Source organism: Zea mays, chromosome 1, assembly GCF_902167145.1.
Source record: "Zea mays cultivar B73 chromosome 1, Zm-B73-REFERENCE-NAM-5.0, whole genome shotgun sequence".
Taxonomy (NCBI): Eukaryota; Viridiplantae; Streptophyta; class Magnoliopsida; order Poales; family Poaceae; genus Zea; species Zea mays.
Window position 1 is genome coordinate 290,368,831 of NC_050096.1, and position 24,793 is coordinate 290,393,623.

General features: G+C 40.4%; 1 long non-coding RNA gene and 1 other non-coding gene across 2 annotated transcripts; both read right to left on the reverse strand.

Moving 5' to 3' along the window:
* Window positions 1–18,874: 18,874 nt before the first annotated feature.
* Window positions 18,875–19,602, reverse strand: LOC115029014 (MIR160dHG). Its single transcript, NR_163700.1, has one exon. It is a non-coding gene; the product is annotated as an MIR160dHG (long non-coding RNA).
* MIR160d (microRNA MIR160d) lies at window positions 19,047–19,188 on the reverse strand. Its single transcript, NR_121027.1, has one exon. It is a non-coding gene; the product is annotated as a microRNA MIR160d (primary transcript).
* Window positions 19,603–24,793: the final 5,191 nt, after the last annotated feature.

Sequence of the window (24,793 nt, forward strand, 5' to 3'; positions counted from 1 at the left end):
TACATATATATCTAAAATACATCTTCAAATTATTCATAACTTTGATATAGATTAAAAAAATCATATGAGAAAAAGAAATCAATGATTCTATAACTTTTGTGAAGAGATAAAAATTATTGGGGCATGGAATAACCATTTAAACGACGCTAGTTTTCTAATTCGTGTCTCACTTAGTGTTTTGTCTTACCGTGCCACCCATCATGCCTAAGTTTTGAGGCACGACACAGCCCGACCCATTTTTCTTCGTGTCGAGCCGTGCCTTGGGCTCTTAATTTCGGGCCATGCTTGGGCGACCCCAAATGCCCCAGCCCAAACGTTTAGGTCTACTCCCGACTCACACAGGATTCTCACCAGGCATCAATGTCCTCGCGAGGGAATCAAGCGCAGGTAGCCCCGTCTTCCTCACGCTCGCGGGAGGAGGCGACGACGACTCTGCCTCAATGAGAGGCATGGCATGCGGCTATCCTATACCTATCGAGCGACCAAGCTACCAATGCCCTCGAGTTCTTGTCCTCGTCGGTGGTTCGACAACGGAATGTGGTATCCCTACATTAAATTTGTGCAAGTAGAAGATATCGATAAATTATTGCCTTCGGTGACATATTCACCTCAAAGATCTTTGGATCCCGGAAATCATGTCATGCTTATTACTACACATGTGTACACACATTCCTATCATGTTTTATTATGCAGCGACAAATAGAAATGTTTAAATCCACATGAAGTTATCATGCACCCACACGTGAAGATTCACTCTTCGATGCAGGCAGATGATGTTATTATGGGAGAAAATGTGAATCTTGGCGCTTAACCTTTTGTTATGAACCACCAATCGGTCTTGCGTGATATATTTCATGCACGCACCACGCAACATTACTCCTCAGATATGAGGATGCCTTATTGCCACATTTATTTTCCTGATACCACTCATTCCAAATTGACCCAAACATTCTCATATACACATCTGATGCATGTGGTCTTATTGTCGAGATGTCAATACTGAGACATCAAGTCCAATGCCATATATATGGAGGGAACTAGCATGGTGAATATAGAAGCAAGAAAAAGCTAGGTTATGTCCTTTTTATGTACAACTAGCATAAAAGGCGTTAGTTACAATAGAGGAAGCACCCCTCCGTCCATATATATTCTAGCTTATTATGCATTTATTACCTATTTATATTTATTTTGAATAAGCATTTTGGTGCTCGACTCATTCATTTGATCTTCAGACAAATCGAAAGTGAACTTTAGGAGTCAGCACAAGGCTTGACTCATTCATTTATTCTTCGGACAAATTAGAAGCAACCCTTAGGAGTCGGCACAGAGCTCGACTGATTCATTTAGGTCCCGTTTGATTTCTTTAGTCACCTGACTAAATTTTAATGACTAAAGTTTACTCACTAAAGTACCCCGTTTGATTCCAGTGACTAAACCTAATTAAAAAGCATTAATTGGTATAAATATAATTGCATTCACTACCGGAATCGAGCACTTTGCCGAGTGCCTGAAGCACTCGGCAAAGTGTTTACCGAGTGTGACACTCAGCAAATAGATCTCAGCGAACAGTACATCGGCAACGGCTTCTTTGTCAAGTACTTTTTATCAGGCACTCGACAAAGAAAGTTTTAATATTTTTAAATTATCTTTGCCGAGTGTCTCACGTCTGACACTCGGCAAAGCATTCTTTACCGAGTGCCTTTCTTGGACACTCGGGAAAGTATATTTTTATTTTTTCCCAACCAAATTTTTTGTACTATGTTCCTACACTATGTAGACCTACATGTTCCATTTTTGCACAATTATAAAAGTGTTTGCTATAACTATTAGATTTGGTTCATATAATTGAATTTTCTTGGAAAATTCAGATTTGAACTGCAAGACACTCGAAAAATGTAAAATCGTGAATGCAAAAATAAAATCCATGTTATTTAGCACAAGCTACGACCGATTTCAGGAGAAGACCGGAATTTTCGAGCACCATGATCACTAAACCTGACCGTGAACTTGTCATCCAGTTGTTTAAAATTTGTATAAAACACAAACAAAGTCAGAAATTCATGAAACTTGTCCACATGTCATGATATCAAATGTAGAGGTTGTGATAAAAATTTGAGAATGTTTCGAGAAAGTTGTGAGGCAATATGTGTAGAAACTTTAGTGAACTATATTAAAACTCAATGATTTCATTTTTTTGACAAAGGGGCAGAGCCCCCTATTTCATTAAGAAATAGGATAAGAGTCATTACATGAAGCACTAGCTAAGATAAGTTGAGCTACAACCCATCAAAGCAAAACATATTGTTGCTAGCGACCTTACACTATCAAACTAGACAAGCAAGGACCAGCAAAACACAAACCGATGTCCAGACACGACTGAAGTTATAAGTTGTGCTTATTACAACGACTAAAATACCTCAGCGAAGAAGCGAGGCCAACGTCACAAATTAACAAAAGTACAGCCCAAAAATAAGCACCGACCACCCAAAGAGATAAACCAAAATCGCCATCCATCCAGAAATGCGACGATCTCTCGGACACCACCCGAACGCCCGGCACATCACTTCACTTGCTATCTTTCTGATTAGCCTGCTTCCTTGGACCACCATATTTTTTTCCTTATCTTTCTAACGTATGGCCCAGGAATCCAACCAAAAGCAACAGAGAAATATTATGTTAGCAGGATCAAGCATAATTTTATCTCCGAAGCACCAATCATTTCTGGTTCTCCAAATAGCCCAAAAGACAGCTCCACAACCGAACAACATCAAATTAGTGACTTTGTCTTTAGATTTATTCATCCATCTGTCACAGAGTTCTCCAATGTTTTTTGGAATGAATTTTAGATTTAAAGCAATTTGAATCACTCTCCACACAAATCTAGCAATGGTGCATTTAAAGAACAAATGCTCAACCGATTCAGGACCACCACAGAAACAACAATCACTAGAACCATACGAGTTCCTTTTTTAAAATTATCTTTTGTGAGGATTTTATTCCTTACAACCAGCCAGATAAAAACTTTGATTTTTTGTGGTAACTTTGATTTCCACAAGAACCTATAAGGAACAGCCACTTGATCATTCATCTTTTTTTATATAAAGAATTCACAGAGAAGCCTTTACTACCAATACGCCAAACCACTCTGTCCTCCTGGTCTGTCAAATCATGATGAATGCAAAATCCCACTAAGTCCTCATATAACACTTGCAAGTTATCAACAATTCTTCTTCTAAAACAAAAAGCTGCAAAATTCGAAGACAAGACCTTATTCACAGAAATATCCTTATCAAAGACCAAATCAAACAAAACAGGGAATTTATCTGCCAAAGGACAATCACCTATCCAGAGATTCTTCCATAAACTAGTTTTACTACCATTACCAACGACGACTTTACAATATCTGAAGAAAACTTCTCTGAGACTTAATATTTTTTTCCAAAACTGAGAATCATTATGTCTTTGTTTAACCGAGATAAGAGGCTTTCCCTTAATATATTTCTTTGAAATAATTTTTTGCCATAAACCATTTGAATTTTCAATGTTCCACAACCATTTCGTCAACAGAGCATCATTCATGTTTTCAAGATTCAAGACACCTAACCCTCTTTGACTTTTAGGAGAACAAACAGAATTCCAATGAACAAGGTGAATTTTTTTGATTGAAAACCACCTTGCCACAAAAGTCTCTTCCTGTACAAGTCTAGTTTCCTAATAATTGATTTAGGAGCAGGATAAATCGACAACATGTAAAGAGGACCATTGGAAAGACAACTATTTAATAAAGTCAATCTACCGCCCAAGCTCAAAAATCTACCTTGCCAACCAGCAAGACTTTTCTCCATTTTTTCCAACATGGGGCACCAAAGAGATTTATTAATTTTCTTGTTGTTAATTGGCACACCAAGATATTTTATCGGAAGATTACTAATAGGACAAGTAAAAATATCAGCATACAAATCTTCAATATCCTTAGCCTCCACCAAACAGAAAATTTCACTTTTGTGAAAATTAATTTTCAAACCAGACATGTGCTCAAAAAGACAAAGAATGAATTTAAGGTTTCTAGCACTTTCCAAACAATCTTGAATTAAGAAAAATAATATCATCAGCATACTGAAGACAACAACATCCATTATGGATAATATGAGGAATTAAACCTCGGACAAGACCTCTTTCTTGAGCTTTCTGAATAATACAAGCCAAGCCATCTGCAACAAGATTAAAAAGAAGAGGTGAGAACGGATCTCCCTGTCTTACTCCTTTATGAGTAGAAAAATAAGGGCCCACAACATAATTGGTTTTGATAGCGATTTTACCACCTCTGACAGTTCTCATAACCCAATCACACCAGGTATTACCAAAACCTTTTTTATCCATCATGTAGTGAAGGAAATGCCAATTCACTTTATCATAAGCTTTTTCAAAGTCAACTTTGAGAACCACACCACTCTGTTTTTTCTGTCTCACTTCATGAAGAATTTCATTAAGAGAAACCACACCGTCCATAATGTATCTGCCTTGAATAAAACCATACTGATATTCACTAATCACTTTAGTAATGCAGATAGCCAATCTATTATTTAGCACCTTGGTAATGATCTTATAACAAACATTCAAGAGACAAATAGGTCTAAATTTTTTCATTTCAACAGCATTATCCACTTTAGGTAAAAGAGTCACTATCCCATAGTTAAGCCTTTTAATATCAAGAATCCCAGCATAAAAATCCTTGAATAAATTTCAAAGGTCAATATAAATAAGATCCCAAAAATCTTGAAAAATTATGCTGGAAAACCATCGGGACCAGGGGCGCTATTGTGTTTTAAACCAAACACCACCTTCTTAATCTCCTCAACTACAAAAGGACCAGTGAGCAGAACCCGGTCGTCATCATTCAATTTATTCATATGAAGATTTGTCATGTTAATATTAGAAGAGGCAGAAGGACCAAAGAGCTCTTTATAAAAAGCAGTAGCAACTTTATTAATGCCATTATCGTCAACCACAGTACCCTCCTCATGTACTAAGGAAAGGGTCTTAACTCCTCTTCTTCTCCCTTTAGCAATAAGATGAAAATACCTAGTGTTCTCATCACCCTCATTAATAAACTTTTCCCTCGCCGTTTGTTTTCTCTTACAACCTTCTTCAGCCATCATATTTTTCAAATTCCATTCCATTTCAAGTTTTTCAAGTCTTTCGGAGTCCGAAATACCCATACTTTCACTTTTTTTAACTAGAATATCAATTTTCTGAAGCAAATCTTTTTTGAGTTTAGAATATCTTCCCTCCACATTGATATTCCAACCTTTCAATGTTTTTTCAGTCTCTTTGATTTTTCTTTCCAAATATCAATACTTTTTTGTTTTTAACCGGAAGAGACCAATTATTCCATGCTAGACCTTTGAAATCCGGTCTAAGCTTCCAGCAGAGTTCATATCTAAAATCTCTTTTCAAAGGGGAAAGAAAGTCAGTTCTGAGACACAAGGGAACATGATCAGAAAAAGTCCTGCTGAGACCAGTAACTGAAACATTTTTATAATGAAGATCCCACTCTGGACTGGCTAGAAATCTATCCAATTTTTCAAAAGTGGGAGGATCTCTGTTGTTAGACCATGTATATAGTCTTCCATTCAAATCAAGTTCAATCAGGTTATGAAAGTCAATGATAGAGTTAAACAAGGAACTCCAATTGTTAGTTCCCCTAGGTTTATTTTTATCAGACTCTTTCCTTAAAATGTTAAAATCACCACCAACCAACATGGGGTATTTACATTTGGAGCAGAAAGAAGACAACTCACTAAGGAATTTTTGTTTTTGATAATTTTATGCAGCACCATACACATTAATGAAATTCCAAATGAAGCCATTTTCTTTATGAACCAGAAGGACTTTGATCATGAATTCACCCAATTCTTTTTCTCTTACATCAAAGACATCTGCATCAAAGCCCACAAGAAGACCACGAGATCTCCCATTTGCACGCGTCCAGAACCAGACAAAGTTTCTATTACTATACCACTAATAGAATTCAGCCAAGAATCCTCAAAGGATTTTTTATTGGTTTCTTGTAAACCAATAAAATCAATTTTTTTCTTTTCTGATCACATCCTTTAAGAATTCGATTTTCACATCCTTACCTAACCCCTGACAATTCCATATAAGACCAATCATTCCGGGAGATTGGGGGTGAGGTCAGAGGAAATTACCTTCCCTTTATTATGTGTATACCTAATTTTAGGAGGAGAATTCTTTTTTTCTTTTTAGCAGATTTTTTATGACAAATTTTCCTGCCTTTTCTTAGGACCATCACATTATCCAAATCAGTCAACTCATTGCATTCCTCCTCATTTTGGATAAGCTTATCCATTTCAGAATCAGAAACAACCTGAAGACTAGGACCCAAAGGGATCTTGACAGATTGAATAGCAAGACTTTTCCTAGATAATTCTAGAGATTTAATTAATTCTAAGTTTACCACAGATTCAGTAGAAGAATTACCTAGAACAATTCCTAAGTCTGGAGCAACAGTCATGAGAACAGAATTTTCAGTATTAAGAACAGAGAAAGGGTTTGAATTCATACCTTTGTTCATAAAAGCATCCTTAGCCATAGCTCTTGTCGTAGCCTTATCAGCAATCTTCATTTCATCATTTGATTCAAGTCTGCTACTCCTTCTAATACCTTCAACATGATCAAGTTCCATATTCATAGCTTGTTTTTCACCATAATTTTTCTAGTTCCTTCAGTTTGCGCACCAACTAGGATTTTGCTAATTTTATCTTGGTGGGAGGGCAGAACAACATCATCATCTTTTGCAAACTCCTCCAAATCCTGAGAACTCAAGAGGTCATCTCCACTCTCATTAAACTCCTCATCCTCATTTATAAGGTTATCATCATAACCTTTATCCTCATCCACAGGTTTCACATCTTCCATACCCTCCGCCACTTCAGAACAACGTCCAGAGTTTTTACCTTGAGACATAATGTCACCATTGTTTTCAAGCCTCAGCTCTTCCTTATCTGTTTTGTCCCCAACATTTCTAGCCTTTTTGTCAGTTTTTTCAAAAGTAGGATCATCAAATCCTTATCTGTCAACCGAAGCTCTTTTACCTAGATTTATGGAATCATCATTCCATCCTTCATCCGTGATATTATCAATTTTGAAATAGATATCATAAAGGAAGGGTTTAACACCAACCTCTATAATTGGAGGAATCATAGCCACACTTTTAACATGCACTTTGAACCTCACAATATCCTTGGTGTCTAAGGACAGAATATCCACTTCTTCAACAGCCCCAATTGTTGAGCCCAACTCAAAAATGGCTTGGTAATTTTGAAGTTCTTCAGGAACATTCTCCGCAACAATCCATACAGAATGTAGTTTGGATTTGGGTTTAGTCTGTGAGCTCCATGAAGAGACAGAAATTTTCGCCCCAGACATTTTCATTTTTAATTCAGGAAAATTAATCATCTCATCAAGTTTTTCCTGAGAGGGGAACTGCATCAAGAACCCGGAGTGACACTTGGTGGCTTTCCAAGTTTTACCCAAAGGGAAATGAAAGCCAAAATCATTTTCAAGATCTTCTGCAAAAATCAAACCCTCAACAACCTTCACCAAACCGTAAAACTCCTTTTCAGTTTTCTAGACAAGGTTTCTACATATAGTGTGTCACAACTTTCTCGAAACATTATCAAAATTTTACCATAGCCTCTATATATGATATCATGACATGTGGACAAGTTTCATGAATTTCTGACTTTGTTTGTGTTTTATACAATTTTTAAACAACTGGATGGCAAGTTCAGGGTCATGTTTAGTGAGCATGGTGCTCGAAGATTCCGGTCTGCTCTTGAAATCGGTCGTAACTTGTGCTAAATAACATGCATATCATTTTTGCATGCCCGATTTTCCATGTTTCGAGTGACTTGCAGCTCAAATGTGAATTTTCTGAAGATATTCAAATTAACAAACTAAATCTAATAGTTATAGAAAACACTTTTATAATTGTGCCAAAATGGTACATGTAGGTCTACATAGTGTAGGAACATACCACAAAAGGTTTGGTTGAAAAAATAAAAAAAATAAAAAAAATACTTTGACGCCGAGTGTCCAAGGAAGGCATTCGGCAAAGCTTGCTCTGCCGAGTTTCAAACGAGGGGCACTCGGCAAAGAAGCTTCTTTACCGAGTGCCAGAACTCCGCTCTCGGTAAAGATACGGCAGTCAGCTTTAGACGGCGGCTGACGACCCTTTGCCGAGTGTTGTCGTTCGCCGAGTGTTTGGCACTCGGCCAAGATGTCTTTGTCGAGTGTTTTCTTGTGCCGAGAGTCCCGCTCTCAGTAAACGTGGTCGTTACCGAGAGCAGGACTTTGCCGAGTACGACACTTGGCAAAAACTTCTTTGCCGAGTGCCCGACAAAAAACACTTGGCAAAGCGTCGAGCACTCCGTAAAGAGCCGGATTCCAGTAGTGATTACCCCTATTAATTAGTGGATGCCTTATGTACTAAGAAAGAGAAGAGGGCAAATAAGGCAAAATCCTACTTTAGTCCCTTTTAGTCACTCTCTTGGTGACTAAAGAACTTAAATTTCATCACCCCAATTTAGTCACCATGTTTGCTTCTTTAGGGACTAAAAGTGACTAAACTTTAGTCACTAAACTTTAGTCACCCTAAACCAAACGGGGCCTTAGTCTTCAAAAGATCTAGAATTGACTCAATACAAGTCTACACGAGAATTAACTAAAAGTAATTTTATTGGCTCCCATTCACTCTCGTCTAGTCGTCTATTTAATCATTCAATAACAATTTTTTGTGATCCTCGAATATGCGCCGGAACTTAATCATCTTTTCACTTTCGAAGTCCCTTTATGCATCACAAATGACCTAACCAAGATCATCATGGAGCTCATCTTTTGGCGCTACCCTTCTTCAACTTCCTTAATTGCAGTACCACAAAGGCACTATGTTTAGTGAACCCAAGAATGTTGTCATCTTTCTCTTCTATGTGTAGAGCCAAAATTCATATATAGGTGGAGCAATCTATATGTATCAAGAAAATAAATTAGGATAACAATGTCAAATATTAATATCGGTTTAAAAACATCAAACTTAATGTTATATTAAAAAAATTACATTTTTCATTTTAGACAAGTGTTAATTGTTTACATTGAAGGTAAAATATGGTATTGTTAATAAAATTAATAGATCATTTTATATTTATTCTATATACTCATGCATAATTGTATAATAAGAAGATAAAACTTCAAAAAAATAGGAAGATGTATTTTATTTTTAACTAAACTTCTGATACCTTATTTGAGATATTATTTTACCTATAGTTTTCAGTATTAGTACAACTAACAAATAGTAGTAGAATGTACTAATCAATTTTAGAGGGTTCAAGCCCCCACCTATGTCTATGTTCTAGTCTTCTTCATTGTGTTTCTAACCTTATTTTCTTCATGCTTGGTCAAACAAATATAGTCTACCACGAAACATATTCTAAACAAGTATTCATGATGGAACTTTGAGGAAGCATAATTCCTTGACGTTCTAATAGAAAACACATGAACACCACATGAAACAAGACTGCTAGTTTGCCTCGAACATATTAAGAAAATGATGTACACCATTAATGAACTCTTTGGAGCATCAGTCTATGTTGTACATATATTGTTAGTTCACTTCATTACATGAGTATTCTAACCATATTTTCTTCATGCTTGGTCAAACAAATATATATAGTCTGCCACGAAACATATTCTAAACAAGTATTCATGATGGAACTTTGAGGAAGCATAATTCCTTGACGTTCTAATAGAAAACACATGGACACCACATGAAACAAGACTCCTAGTTTGCCTCGAACATATTAAGAAAATGATGTACACCATTAATGAACTCTTTGGAGCAGCAGTCTATGTTGTACATATATTGTTAGTTCACTTCATTACATGAGTATATCCAAAACTTGGACATGTCGATGTCCATTACACAACATGATTAATTAATTAATATTGTATCATAGCCGTTTAGTTTGAATATTGATTTATTAAAACCCTTTACAATGTAGATAATTCCAACTAGCACTAAACAAACTAAATCTAGAATGCACTTCAATAGAATAAGGATTTCACGACAAATTCTAACAAAACAAACAAATCTTTCGTTAGTTCTTCATCGGTGGACTTTTTTCGTTGGTTCACCACTTCATGCTTAGGTGTACTCTCATCAACTGCCTCAGATGATTTTTGCACATTCATAGTATATTCTTCCTCCCAATACCAACCTTTACATACAGTACCATCCGACTGAAACTAGAACATCAAATTATTCGAACAATTAATCAAATTCATCACAAAAATAGCTAGAAATTATGAACACGTCTAAATGAGAACGCACATTGCAGTTCAGGTACTTGTAAAAGATGGGGTCCTGGTTGGGACATTTATTCTTCACTCTATACTCTAGCACGGTCTTCTTGTTACACTTGCCATATGCAGTGAAAGGAAGGTCTAGCCTCAATTGCTCGTGAATCCCATGCTCGTAACTCTATACTCATTTTGGTCAACTACTATAGGTAAATCACATCTACACGTGTGCAAACTATTTTTTTTTTTTGATAAGGAAGATTTTTCATTGCATCTAAAAGTTTGATACAAATCGTCTCCCGGCCTCTGCAACAATAAGATGCACACAGCCTAGAAAAGAAAGAAAAAGAGAAAAGAAAAAGAACATGGTAAGCACATTCTTAATGGTTGTCAATCCTACGACTAGAACGCCACCCATGTGCCTGAGATAAGAACTTCGTAGCCACCTGCTCCAAACGTTGTGAAGCTTCCATCACAATAGACTGTTGATCGTGTCTCTGCAGTACAACCCAAGACCGTAGCCAGTGGGTAGTAGTGAAAATAACCTGCAAAGGAGACATATTAAATTTCTTTTGAAAAACCAGATCATTCCTACTAAGCCAGAGTGACCAACAGATGGTTGCTACTCCTAGTAGGGCTAAATTTTTTAATTTTTTGTCAAATTGTGAAAGCCAATTCCCGAACATATTTGAAGTGGAAGTTGGTTTTGGGATTCCTAATGCCCAAAACATCATGCTCCGTACCATACGAGCAAATCGGCATTCGAAAAACAAGTGCTGAATTGTTTCATTGCCTTGACAGAAATTACATGTTTTACTTCCCTTCCAATTTCGTTTAGCTAGATTGTCTTTGGTGAGGAGCACTCCCCTACGAAGATACCATAGAAAAATCTTGATTTTGAGGGGTGCTTTTATTCTCCATAGTCTCTTATTTAGGTTTGGTACCTCTTCTTTGATAAGGGCCAGATAAAGAGACTTTACCGAGAATTGACCATTTGGGTGCAAGTTCCAACGAAAAATATCTTGATCTTGTGTTAATGGTATGTTAACAAGCTTTTGGCGCAACTCATTCCAAGCAACAAGCTTAGACCCAAATAGAGATCGCCTCCAAGCTAGATTTATGTTGTCTGATTTTAATACTGTTTCAACTGTCTCGAATTTCCTTCGAACAATGTTATATAAAGAGGGGTACTGGGTTTTTAAAGCTATGCCGCCTAGCCACCTGTCTTCCCAGAATCTTACTTGTGATCCATTCCTGATTTCGAAGATTCCAAAGCGAAGAAAGTCTTGCTTCACCTTCATCAGCCCCGACCAGAAATGTGAGTCCCCTGGTTTCCATTCAACATGTACTAGTGGTTTGGATCCAAGGTATTTGTTTCTAAGCAATTGTTGCCACTTTCCTTCCGTAGTTAGGAGTTTAAACAACCATTTACTTAGCAGGGCCCTATTCTTTAAATTGAGATCCATGATGCCCAAACCCCCTTGGTCCTTAGGTTGACAAAGGACGTTCCAGTTAGCTAGGCGGTATTTTTTTTTGTTCCCATCACTTTGCCAATAGAAACGAGATCGAAAGTAGTCAAGCTTCTTGAGCACACCTTTTGGAGCAAGAAAAAAGGACATCATATACATGGGAAGACTATTCAAAACTGAGTTGATTAATGTTAGCCTTCCCCCGATTGATAAATGTTTTCCTTTCCAGCTACTAAGCCTTTTTTCAAATCTTTCCTCTACCTCCCTCCAATCAGTAGTTTTCAACTTCCTATAATGAATAGGAATACCCAAATACCTTAGAGGGAACTCTCCTTTTTTACACCAAAAAATATCTCTATACAATTGCTCTTGGTCTTGTGCTGCACCAAAGCACAATATTTCGCTCTTGTGAAAGTTGATTTTTAGTCCCGAGATTTGTTCAAAGACAAAAAGCAACAATTTCATATTATGAGCCTTCTCCAGATCATGTTCTAAGAATAGGATGGTGTCGTCCGCATATTGAAGGATAGATAAACCTCCATCTATTAAGTGGGGCACAACTCCACCGACTTGTCCTTCCATATTTGCCCTTTTAATTATTATAGCCAACATATCTGCTACAATATTAAAAAGGAGGGTGAAAGTGGGTCTCCTTGCCTAAGGCCTTTCTTCGTTTGAAAATAATGGCCTATCTCATCATTAACGTTTATAGCCACACTACCTCCCGAGATGAAGGTCTTTATCCAAGATATCCATCTTAGAGAGAAACCCTTCATCCGTAGAGTTTGGTACAAGAAAGGCCACTTAACCTTGTCGTATGCCTTCTCAAAATCTATCTTGAAAATTACCCCATCAAGCTTTCTTCTATGTAGCTCATGGATTGTTTCATGTAGGATTACTACTCCTAGGATATTTCGTCCTCGCATGAAAGCAGTTTGAGTAGGATTCACTATTTTGTCTGCCACTAGATTCAACCTGTTTGTAGCGACCTTGGTGAAGATCTTGTAACTAACATTCAAGAGGCAAATGGGCCTATATTGCTGTATTAGATTCGCATCTTGTATTTTAGGGATCAGGGTGATTACACCAAAGTTCAGGCTAAACAATGGTAGATCACCCCTATGCAGGTCCTCAAACATTTGCAGCATGTCATACTTAATAATATCCCAAAAATTTTGGTAAAACTCTGCTGGGAAACCATCTGGACCTGGAGCTTTATTTCGCTCCATTTGAAATATAGCATCTTTTATCTCCTTCTCTGAAAAAGGTCTCGATAAGATGTTGTTTTCTTCTCTAGTGACCTGAGGAATGTCCTGGATCCATTCCTCATCTAAGGAGAAATGCGAGTTCCCAGGTTCTCCAAAGAGCTCCTTATAGAATTGTGTAATGTATGTTTTGAGATTATTTTGTCCTTCTATTACCCCATCTTCATGATCCAAAGAGAAGATTCTTTTTTTTCGATATTTGCCGTTTGCCACCATATGGAAATACCGGGAATTATTGTCTCCTAGTAATATATTTTTTACTTTGGCTCTTTGATAGAATCTTATTTCTTCATCTCTGAGGAGGGAGGATAGCTGATATCTGGCTTGTTTGAGTTGATTTCGTTCAGCCTCAGTCAATATCCTATCCTCAGCTGAAGTGTCCAAGTCAGTAATGATTGCTTGGAGTTGACCTTTTTTAGTTTTATACTCCCCACTAGCATTAGATGCCCAGCCACGGAGCATTTTTCGTAGCGCCCCTAGTTTATGATTCCAATGTTGCACAGAATTTTTCCTTTGGTTGGTCTGTTCCAGCAATGAACGACTTTATCGAAAAAGTCTTCCTGGTTGAACCAGCTTAGTTCAAATTTGAACTGCCTAGGCTTGCCCAAGAATGCCTGAGTTCTAGTGTCTAACAGAAGGGGGGTATGGTCCGAAACACCACGATCAAGTGCCTGAACTGTTACCAAAGGAAACTTAAATTCCCACTCGGTTGTCATAAGGACCCTGTCCAATTTTTCAAGGGTCTGACATGGGAGAGAGTTAGCCCAAGTAAAGCATCGCCCAGTTAGTTCGATCTCCCTTAGATCAAAGTTGTCAATTACAGCATTAAACAAAAAGGGCCAACGCTCGCTATACCTATTGTTATTCTTTTCTTTGCTATTCCTCAAGATGTTAAAATCTCCCCCAATAAGAGTGGGCCAAGAGTTGTCCTGACAAGTTCTAACCAATTCGGCAAGGAATGCTGGTTTGAATTCATCTTGAGCCGGTCCGTAAACTGCCATTAGAATCCAGTTGAATTTGTCCAATTTATTGCTGAGATGGAACTTTATATAAAATTCCCCTTCGACAACAAGAGACAAATCGAACATTGTGGCATTAACTCCTAAAAGAATACCCCCTGATCTTCCACGTGGTGGTAAACTATGCCAAACAAAATCTACACCTCCTGTGAGTCGTGTAAGATTCGAACTAGAGATGTCCTGTTTACCAGTTTCCATCACGGCAATGAATTCAAGATTATGTTCCTTTACTGCATCAGATATATATCGGATTTTAGCCAAGTCCGAAAGACCTCTGCTATTCCAAAAGAGTCCTTTCATTGAGAACTATGTGGTTTATTTGTCATACAGTTCTTATGTTTTTTTCTTGAGGTTTTATGCTTCCGATTGGATGCCACTAGATCACATAGTTTTGTGTCTAGCTCCTCCTTTTCATGGTCTGTCTCAGCTACATCTTGAATCAAATGTGCGAACAGGTCACTTTCTGAGTAAGTGGCCTCGTCATCACTTGATTCAAAAAGGGAATTATCATTTGGATTATTTATATCCCTTTCCCTATCTTTTTCTGCTTGCCTTAATGTTTCAAATGCCTCTTCAATCCCTATCCCATTTCCTCCTATATTAATCCCTATCTTGGATAAATTTGTAATGATGTTCTGACTTGATAGGTTATATATTGTAAAACGACCTTGGGATTGAGAATTACCTGCTGCATGAGGTCCTGGGCATGGAGATGTATTATACTGCTTAAATCCGGCAGCAATACTGGATCCTCCTTTCACATCCAAATTGCGAGCAGCAGCACGATTCATTGCCTTCTCTAATGAATCCATATCTGCAGTGGAGGATCCATTAATCAATGGTACATTGCATCGAAGGCTACGACGAAGTCCATCTACTGAATTATATACAAGAGGAGGAACATATTTAAGCGCATCTTTAGTATTACTTTTGTCCTGGGCAGAATTAGGAGACATCTCCATCTTCAATTCCTCACTCGTTTCTATCTCAGCCACTTGCTCGCCCTGCACCACCAATTCACCATCCTTGTTACTACAAGATGTATCTATTTGTAAACAAGAAAAAGGATTATAGATGTCTAAACCAGAACCACAAACCTGTGAGTTCTGTCCTATATCTTGGCTTAATGGTGTTGCAGGTTTCTCAGCCCTCATAGACAAAGGCGATAATACATTGCTCGCTGGGGTCTCCAAAGCACTTGTTTGATGTGTATTGCTGTCACAGTCAGAACTGTTTTCCATCCTTTGTGTTGGCATGGAAAAATGTCTCCCTAATATGACATCGATGCATGGTTGTTTCCTCATCCCCAAGTCCAAGCTAGCATGCTCTTTCCCTTCTACTTCATTGGTTTCATAAAGTTGAGTATAATTTGGGCGCTGCTCATCAGAGCATATAACCCCTGAAGCATCAACATCCTGTACCAATATATCGTTATTAGGAAGAAAATTTTGATATATGTCTCTGATTATATAATTGTTAGCTATATCAAGCTGCATACAATCGAAAGGGTTATAGTCATCGACAGAGGAACCACTAACCTGTGGATTCAATCTGACATCCTTTCCCCTTGATTTCTCACACCTTTTGGTCACACAATTTTTTTTCAAACAACTTACCCTGCTCAAGGTTGAGGGGTTTGCCTGGTGAAAAAATTGTCATTGGATCAGAAGGAGCCACCACGATGTGACCAATGCTGTGTTTCAGATTTTCACCATCAGTCTGCATAGGAGCAGATTCATTGTCGCCCTGCATGGACTTGGAGCCTGAGGCATCTTTGGTGTTCTTAGCTTTTTTAGCAGTCTGCACTCTCTCCTTATCCTTTGCAGCGTCCTCATTTCCTTCACTATCATCATCCTTTTCTCTGGGTACAAGAGAATTTGGTGGAGGTATTGCCGGCTCAAAATATTGATCCTCCATGGAGAATGTAATCTCATACCCCACCTTATCAAAAACCACATCTGTTGTGAGCGGAAGAAGTTCTTTATCTAGTGTCCCAACCAAGATTCGAATCACACCTTTCTTCCTGTATGTATACATATCAACATCAATGGTGGTGCCAATCATTGATCCAAGCGCCCAAAAACCAAGATAATGCCTCCATGCGTGAGGTACACCAGTAACATGCACCCACACTTCATCCAAAAAGTAGGCTGGTGTTGCATCGCCCCCATGTTTCCATTCAGATATGGTTAAGGTCACTCCACTGCTCCTCATCTTGTATTCCATTTCAGACATCCTTGCTAATTCTTCTTCTGATGGAAAAGCAACAAGGAAAGAATCCTCCCCATGTTGCAAAGCTTCCCAAGCCCATTCAACCCTTGACAATTTTGCCAATTCAGCTTGAATTGAGACAGCATCAAGCTTACCCCCAGTCATCTTTATCAATCCAGTTGGAGCAGCATCAGGTGTTTCAAGTCTATAGTCAAAAACTGGTATGCGAAAGAAACAAAGCTCATTCTTGGCAAATCCACTCATGGCTGCAGATGGTTTCTCCATCTTGAGCAAAGGACATTTGGCCGCAATATGTATATTCTTCTTATTGCATACATAACAATCTAAATCTGCTTTGCATGCTTCAACTAGATGCTCGTTGCACTTACAGCGATAGCAGTGTGGTGGTCTTGGTTTCTTGGCCTTGAAATCTCGATTCTCCCATTTCTGAGTCGCATCGTGCACACCTTCAGCAGGAAGGTTTCCACCCACTATCTCCTGTTGATTTCCCATCCTTTGAATTCCCACAGGCGCAAGCTGCTGGGATGAGGCAACAGGTGCATACTGCTGCGGCGCGTATCCACGGCCACGCGCCCAGTTCTGGCCTGTTCCCCTTCCGTGACCGGACGCTGGAGAGCCACGTCCAGGACCTCTCCCTGCCCTGCCGCCCCGAGGAAATTGCTCTCTGCGCTGATGATGGCGAGGTACGAAGGTTCTCTCACCATGATGGGCTTTCTCCTCCATTGTTGGCATATGCTGGCGCTGAGGCTTGAGGTTTGCAGGCTGTCTTGCAGCTATCTCAGCGTATGAGGGTCGGATTAAGTGTTGCACTGGTATGGGAGAAATTTGACCTTTCTTTTGATTTAATGCTGGCCGTCGTAATGATTCACGCGAAGCGCCATATGTCTTTGCTTTTTGTACCAGCTGAGCCCTGCTTAAAGGCAATAAATGCCTCTGTTCCTCTCCCGAAGCGTTTAGCAGCTGCACATTTTCTAAAGAGGTTTCTTTAGTTTGAATGTTGTGTGTTTTCGTCACCCAAGAACTCTTGAACTTCTCATCTGATAATGGCCGTTTCAAACTATCAAGCCCATTGATCAAGCTTGGCATGAATGCCTCGAGAGTGATCAACCGTTTACTGATCCTGGGCAGAGGACCGCGCCAAGGACGAATTTTACATCCGTAGCATCTCCCCTTTCTTTTTTTCATTTTGTTCTGATTTTCGATGCTCTCCTTGCGGCTATAGATAGAGACATTGCTCGAAGCAATGGTGCTGACAGTTCCGACATTGGGTGTCGATGAACTAGCCAGCCCGATTTCATACGATTTTCTCCCCACTGGGTTCAGGATTGCTTCGGCATCAACCTTGTTCATCAAACTTCCCATGTCTCCCAGGAGGTCGATCATCGTATCAGCCGATGTGTTTGGTTCTTCCGTATCTTCCCACCACCGGCGTTCTTTTGGGAAACCAATATCACACCAGAACTCTTCACGGAGAGAGGAATTGAAAGGGCTAGATAACTTACTAGTATCATCATCTATTGCAGGTTGTCCATGCTCGGCTTCAGGCGCTGCCTCAGAATGCTCACGATCCCCAGCCGAAATGTCTCCCACGTCGCAGATGTAATCCCCTCCGGCCTCCCCAGCTGAAGCCAGTTCAGCGGCGGGTGGAGCACCGGGATGCATAGCTTCCCATTCAAAAGATAAGATAGCAAGATAATAAGTTTAAGAACCTTGTGTGCAAACTATTAAGTAAACGTCTCAATCAAAAATACTACAAATTTCTTTATTTGTAAACCATGAAATAAGTTATACAATGAAAGATATATAGATAATCAATTTTTATCAACTACTACAAGTTTTTTTGCATCTGCATTTGTAAACTACCAAGTAAATTTAAGCTCAAATGACATATAAATTTTTTTAAAAAAACTCCATTGTTGCTACAGTAGTATAAGAAACCATAAATTTCTATATTTCTAAACCATGAAATGAGCTATGTTAGCAATGAACGATGAGAGGATGAAGGTGCTAACCAATCGAAGACTAGAATGGATGGAGGAATGAACACCTCACAAATCACCCGAGCATGAACTCCTTCAATTGACTAAGAATATTAATAGAGAACTTCAAATATGCTAGCTCGGGTGGGGAGGAAGAAAGCTAAGTTAGATATAGACATTTAATCTCGGTTAGTGGCTAAGATTAAGACTAAAGATAGTCGTCTTTTAGTCCCGGTTTATGAGCCATCAACCAGGACTATAGATCTAACTGTGTAGATCTAAGTCTAGTCAGGGCTAAATTACAAAACTGAAGCCTGATTCTGTAATAGTGGTACCACGCATATATAGTACATATAAAATATCCGAATTATATAAAATCATATGCTGTGCGTATATAAACTCCTAGTTTAGAGTGTGTGCGTGCTCGAATGTTGTGACTGTTGTATTGCAAGAGCATCTGCATTTGCATTTATATGCGCAAGTATTATTATTCCAGGGATGACACAAAGAAAGAAAGAAAGAAAGAAAGAAAGAAAGAAAGAAAGAAAGAAAGAAAGAAAGAAAGAACTAATTAACAAGGACCATTTGGTGAAAAGAAACACATGACGTACTCGTTGAACTCATATGTAGAGATGTCTTGAACTCTGAACTTGTTGGTCATCAGATGAACGACGATTACGTACTGTTAGTACTAAACAAAACGGGAGGAGGAGATGATCGGTCATGCTTGGCTCCACGCACGCCATCCGCAGTGGAGCCAACGACTAGCTAGCAGTGTATGCATGATGAGTTGGCAGCCATGCGAGTGGCATACAGGGAGCCAGGCATATCGATCCCGCCCCTGGCCCTTTATTAGTTTCCGACGACGTACGGTACGGCCGGCGTGTGCTAGCGCTGCTGGTGCTGATATGATGCTTCCAAACACGGAGACGGACCACATATCGCGCAATGCCATGCCATGCAATGGTTTTTCATTCCTGAACTTGCAGCTGCGGCAGGGCGACCTGGAACAATGCAAGAAGCTAGCTAGTAGCTGGCTAGCTGTATATGTATGCAGCACTGCAGCATATATAGCAACAAAAGGACATTAATAAGCACAGCACGGTCGATCGACAAAAGAGAAGGAAGAGAGGATAGATGATTGCGTTGATATGCTTCATGACAATTGCATGGGATGAGATGAAAGCTAAGAACGATGACTCTGGGCGCTGGTGTGCATGAGGAGCGAGCGAGGACGTAGCAGAGAGCCGCTATGACTATGAGAGCGGTCAGTGGAGTCGAAGGATTCTATGAGCCCGGCCACGTATAAATAGCCTGGCTCTCGTTCCAGAGTCCAAACGCAAGCGCTCTCTCTCTCCATCTTGCCCTAGCTATACCTTGTCGCTCTGCCGTCCCGTCCCGTCCCGTCCCGTCATCTATCTATCGATCGAGTCCGCTCTGGTCGCCTCGTCCCAGTCCTCCCACCACCCCACCAGTCCACCACCACCACACAGACACAGGCGCGCACAGACGCATGCATATGGCCGCACATTGCACGCTCCTCGAAGCCGCACCATCTCGTCAATCAGCTCCATCACGGCCGCATGCTGCATGCAGAAGAGATATGAAGAGAGAACCTCAGTTTCTCCCCATCCATCCATATACTACGTGCACACGCGCATGACTACAAATGAAATGCCCGCAAGGAGAAGAAGAAGAATAATAAAGCGGGCCGGGCCGGGGCGCCCGCTACGCACCAACAACGACTGAAAACCCTAGACAGCGCCGTAGCTATAGCCGCCACAGTGCTTGTCACATGTCAGGGTGGTGGCTAGCCTAGGAGTGCATACTATACTATGCCTAGCTAGCCCCCTGCTGCATGCCGGCCGGCCGGCCGGCCAGCTTTATTCCTCCGCTCTGTTCGTCTCTGCCTGGCTGTTTGCCTGTTTGGCAAGCTCCTCACTCACCCTCAGCTCACTCGATCACATAACAGCAGCCAGCCCAGCACGCCCCTTGACCTTTGTGCTCTCGTGGCCACATATATATGAATCTCCAGATCACAAGAACAATCGAATCGAATCGAATCTCCGTCCGTCCGTCCGTATATGCTCTCATTCTTCTTCTCAACATCTTCTTCCTGCCTGTGTGTTGTGTGCGTGTGATGCTTGCAGTGGCTCTGTGCCTCTCTGACTCTCTCTCTCTCCTCTCGTCTACTATTGCATGCATGCCTGCGTGCTTCCCGTCGCTTCGCTTTGCAACGAGCTGGCTGTGTGGCTTTATTACTCCTGAACCCTGAGATGGACGGACGGACGGGTCTCGCTTGTCTCGCAGCGCTTGGACGGGAGCCGGATTCTGAACGCGCCCGCGCGACGCATGCTGGACCAACCAAGGCCGTGCCACGCTTTTCTACTGTGCATGCATGCCCAGCTAGCTAAGCTAGCAGCCCGTGACGGACCATGCGTGCAGCTGCATTCCATCGCCTTTTTGTTTACCTTTCCACACCATCGGTACGCGCGGCGGTGGCTTGCCCTTTGCCCCCGCAAAAGCTAAGAGCTGATGCGACTGGGATAGAGGGCCAAAAAAGAGCAGGAACCGAGCTGCTTTATGTTTGCTAGTACTACCACTAGCAAGCATGCAACTGCTGCTCATGGTAAAGACTAAAGACACGACGTTGTACAAAGTTGGAACGGTTTTCTAAGTACAATAGAAAACAAATGCTAAAGACACGATGTTTGCTAGTACTACCACTAGTCTCTTTTTTTTCAATTACACCCGTAGAGACTCTTCAAGAGACCTCCTATTAAATGGAGTTATACACGCCCTAAGGGCATGTACAAACCTGAGGCACCAGTTCGGTTTTCTAAGTATAAGAGACATTTAAGAAACTGTATGGTATAACCCTAAGACCTTAGAACATGAATGCTGCTAAGAGACAACTTATATGGAAAGTCGTGAAGAGACAGATGTCTCTTATATTTTTTCACTTTTAGATCCTTAGAGACCCCTCAAGAGACATCATATTAAATAGAGTTGTACATGCCCTAATGCACTTACACGTGCTCCTATAAACTATGTTGAAAAATATAAGTCAAACATGGTTAACCTTGACCATGAATCAATCCGGTAAAAAGATCTATATGGTTTCACAACATGTGAAGTATTTAGGGAGTGTTTGGTCTTTAGGGAATAATTTGTATTTCCTTCATTTTAGTCAATTTTAGTTTCTAAATTACGAAACACAGGACTAATTTTAGGCCCTATGAAAATGAAGGTACTGTGAAGATTAGTCCTTATAAACCAAACACCTCATTAGTATGTAAATAGCAAATGTACTAATTAAGAACATAAATCTTATGATGTTAACCTCCACAATTTTTTTTAAGTCGATTGGATTTTTGTTGACGTGGTATATACGCTCTCTAATCTAGAGCACCTACTACCAATGAACTTTTCTCATCTACTTTTTGTACTAGCTTAGGTGAGTGCCTGTACGTTGCAACGTGAACATATAATACCATAATAACTTATATATAAAATGTTGTTTTACACTGTTATGAGAAAAAGGTTCATAATCCATTTGTGATCCTTGGCCATACATAAATTTTGTTATTTTAATCTAGCTGTTTCACCACTACATTGCAACCATAAGTACCATGCAGACTTTGATATACGCCACGATTTGCATGGTCTCATCATTGGAGAGCACGTCCCACACCTGCCGGAAGAAATTCCCTCGTACATCGTCAGTCATCAGGCACGCACCACCATACGCACTTACTTAAACAAAAAGGCAAGTGTGTGTTTGTGAAGAGAAATAAAGACAGGCCGGCACAAAATAAGCTACCCCGACGGTGGCGAGGATGATGAACTGGCCATTACTATCGGTCCTCCTCTGCGTCACCTCCGGCACCGAGATGACGCCACAGTATTTGATATAGTAGTCATCGAACGCGCGCGGCATGGTGAAGCGTCCCCAATCCTCTGGGACTCAAATGTGACACAATTACTAGTCCCAGGAGGCTAGTAAACACATTTATACATCAGATGATTCCAGATCTGCTTAAACGAGACAAACCTATAAAGGTGGCGATCAACTTTAAGAGTTGGTCCACAACTCGGGACATATCATCAGAGTGGGGCTGAAGCAGCCCGATATACGCAGCGAAGCAAATCAGCGGTCCAACAGCCACAGGCAAGGTTGGGAACAGTCGTAACTCTTACCCGATCTCCTTTTCTGAAAAACAACAAATAAGCAAGGGTGAGTACAAACGTACTCAGCAGCCCACCTTCACCCACAGAATGGGCAAATCAGATAAAATGCATGGATTATGTGGAGCTCAGGATATTTTGCAGAAACATCAATATTTTATGCAGGGTTGTTTTGTAAAACATTTTGTATTTTACAAAGCGCATCCTCTCCCAAAGGAGCAGGAAGTTTTTCAATATTAGAACAAAATCCCCTGGACTAAACCATCCAGGTATCTCAGCAGTTTTCCACTGGTTTTTCCTTTTTCAAAAACAGCCACTGGACTTCCCGTCCACCATAGCTCACGGCTCAACCGCCGGACCTTTTAAAAATCACTTTTCTCAAAAGCACCCCTTTTTTTGAAAATAAAACACTAATTGCCATACCACACCAGACTCGTCCATTCCTGTGGACACAGACTATTCGAATAGGTTTGAACTCTGCGCAGAGGGGTACACTTTACCCACTAGTCCGGCTCTGCGATCTCATGATCAATGAGACCCGAATCCGAATCTCTTTCTTTCCTCACACGTCCTAACCTTAACGGTTATACCGGAAGGAGTCAGGCCACTGCCATGTCCAAACCGGACAAAACATTCCCCCTCCTTATCCTCCCGATGCTCCCCAGCCTTCATAACCCTAGGGTTGGACCGTACAAGTTCAGATTGAGTGACTGCCCACACAGTCTCGAGTGGTTGTACTTATCATGAGTACAGGTAGTGAAAGATGATAAACCGGTCCTTATATGAGGGGACAATCCTTCTGCCCACGCCTAAACCAGCTGAGCCATCACCTTAGGCCCTCCCCTAAACCAGGGAGTCCCTGATCATCCCTACTCAAAGGTGATAAGGGTGAAAACCCTTCATCATACACATTTTTAAAAGCATTTTCTTTTGAAAACTCACACCTTTTCTCAAATCATTTGTAACAAATACATTAAAGATTGATTGCGGCAAGCGGCTTGGGTGGCCATAATAACTTGTCTCAAAATCATATCATGCATAAAATAACAGGCTGAGGGTTGTGGTTGAAAAATCATAGGTAATTTATGCATCAAAGGGATCCAGTGAGCTTGCCGTGCTTATTCGGCGAAGGGGGAAGGGGAGCTCGCGGAACTGGCTTCTAGCTCCTCTGCCTGGCGTAGACTTGCAGGTCTAGCCTCCACGAGACGGCACGAACGCTCTGATAACTATGCAACATGAATAAGCAAACATACAAACAAGCAAGTATACCAACAAATATTTAGTATAGTGGTCAGAATAGCGATATATGGATGGGTAGAGTCTTGAGTAGAATCTGTGTCATGTGGTGTTGTGATATTACTGGTGGTGGAGCGGAGGTGCTTACCAGGAGGGTGGACTGGAGGCGAAGCGACACTATGCGTGTAGCCGGCAGAGCGGAGTAACTGAGTGGGTGGGGTGTTTTCCTTGGATGAGGGTGTTGAGTGTGTGTGGAGAGGGAGAGGGTAGCTGGGTGTATTTATAGCTGAGTGTATGTGGTGTAGTACAGTGAAGTTCACTTTTGGTGAGAATAGTGACGAACGAATCGTCTGACTTAGTATTAACAGGAGAGTTATAGGCAGAATATGGGACAAGAGTATTTTGGGAGTTTTCTGGAATATGGACCATGCTTAAGGGATGACATGGTTGGATAGGGAATAGTTTGATAAGAATTTAGAAACGAGAATTATTGGAATCTGAGTTTGGAAGCCTGGTTCAAAGGAATCTCAAAGTTAAGCATGCTCAACTTGGAGAAACCTAGGATAGGTGACCAGATGGGAAGTTCCCTACTGGAAGGGAAATCACAGTCACCGGAGTTTGTATGACTGAAATATTGGTCTGGCTGGTCTTAGGTGGACTGGACAGCATGACGGATGAGTAGTTGAAATTTGGGGTGATCGGATGATCGATGAATAGTAACGATGAATAGTGACGACGAAAAGGTTGCCACAGATATCATCGATGAATACTAACGATAAATAGTAACGATGCTGAATAGTAACGGTGAATAGTGATGGTGAATAGTTCGTATGAACGAACGATGAACGATGAATAGTGACGATGAACGAACAATGAACGATGAATAGGAACTATGAATGAACGGACGAACGATCGAATGATCGGACGAACGAACGATCGAAATTTCGGCAGCACAACGGCAGGACAAAGATTATCTGAAAGAAAGTTGAATAGGGACTATGAACGAACGATGAACGATGAATAGGAAC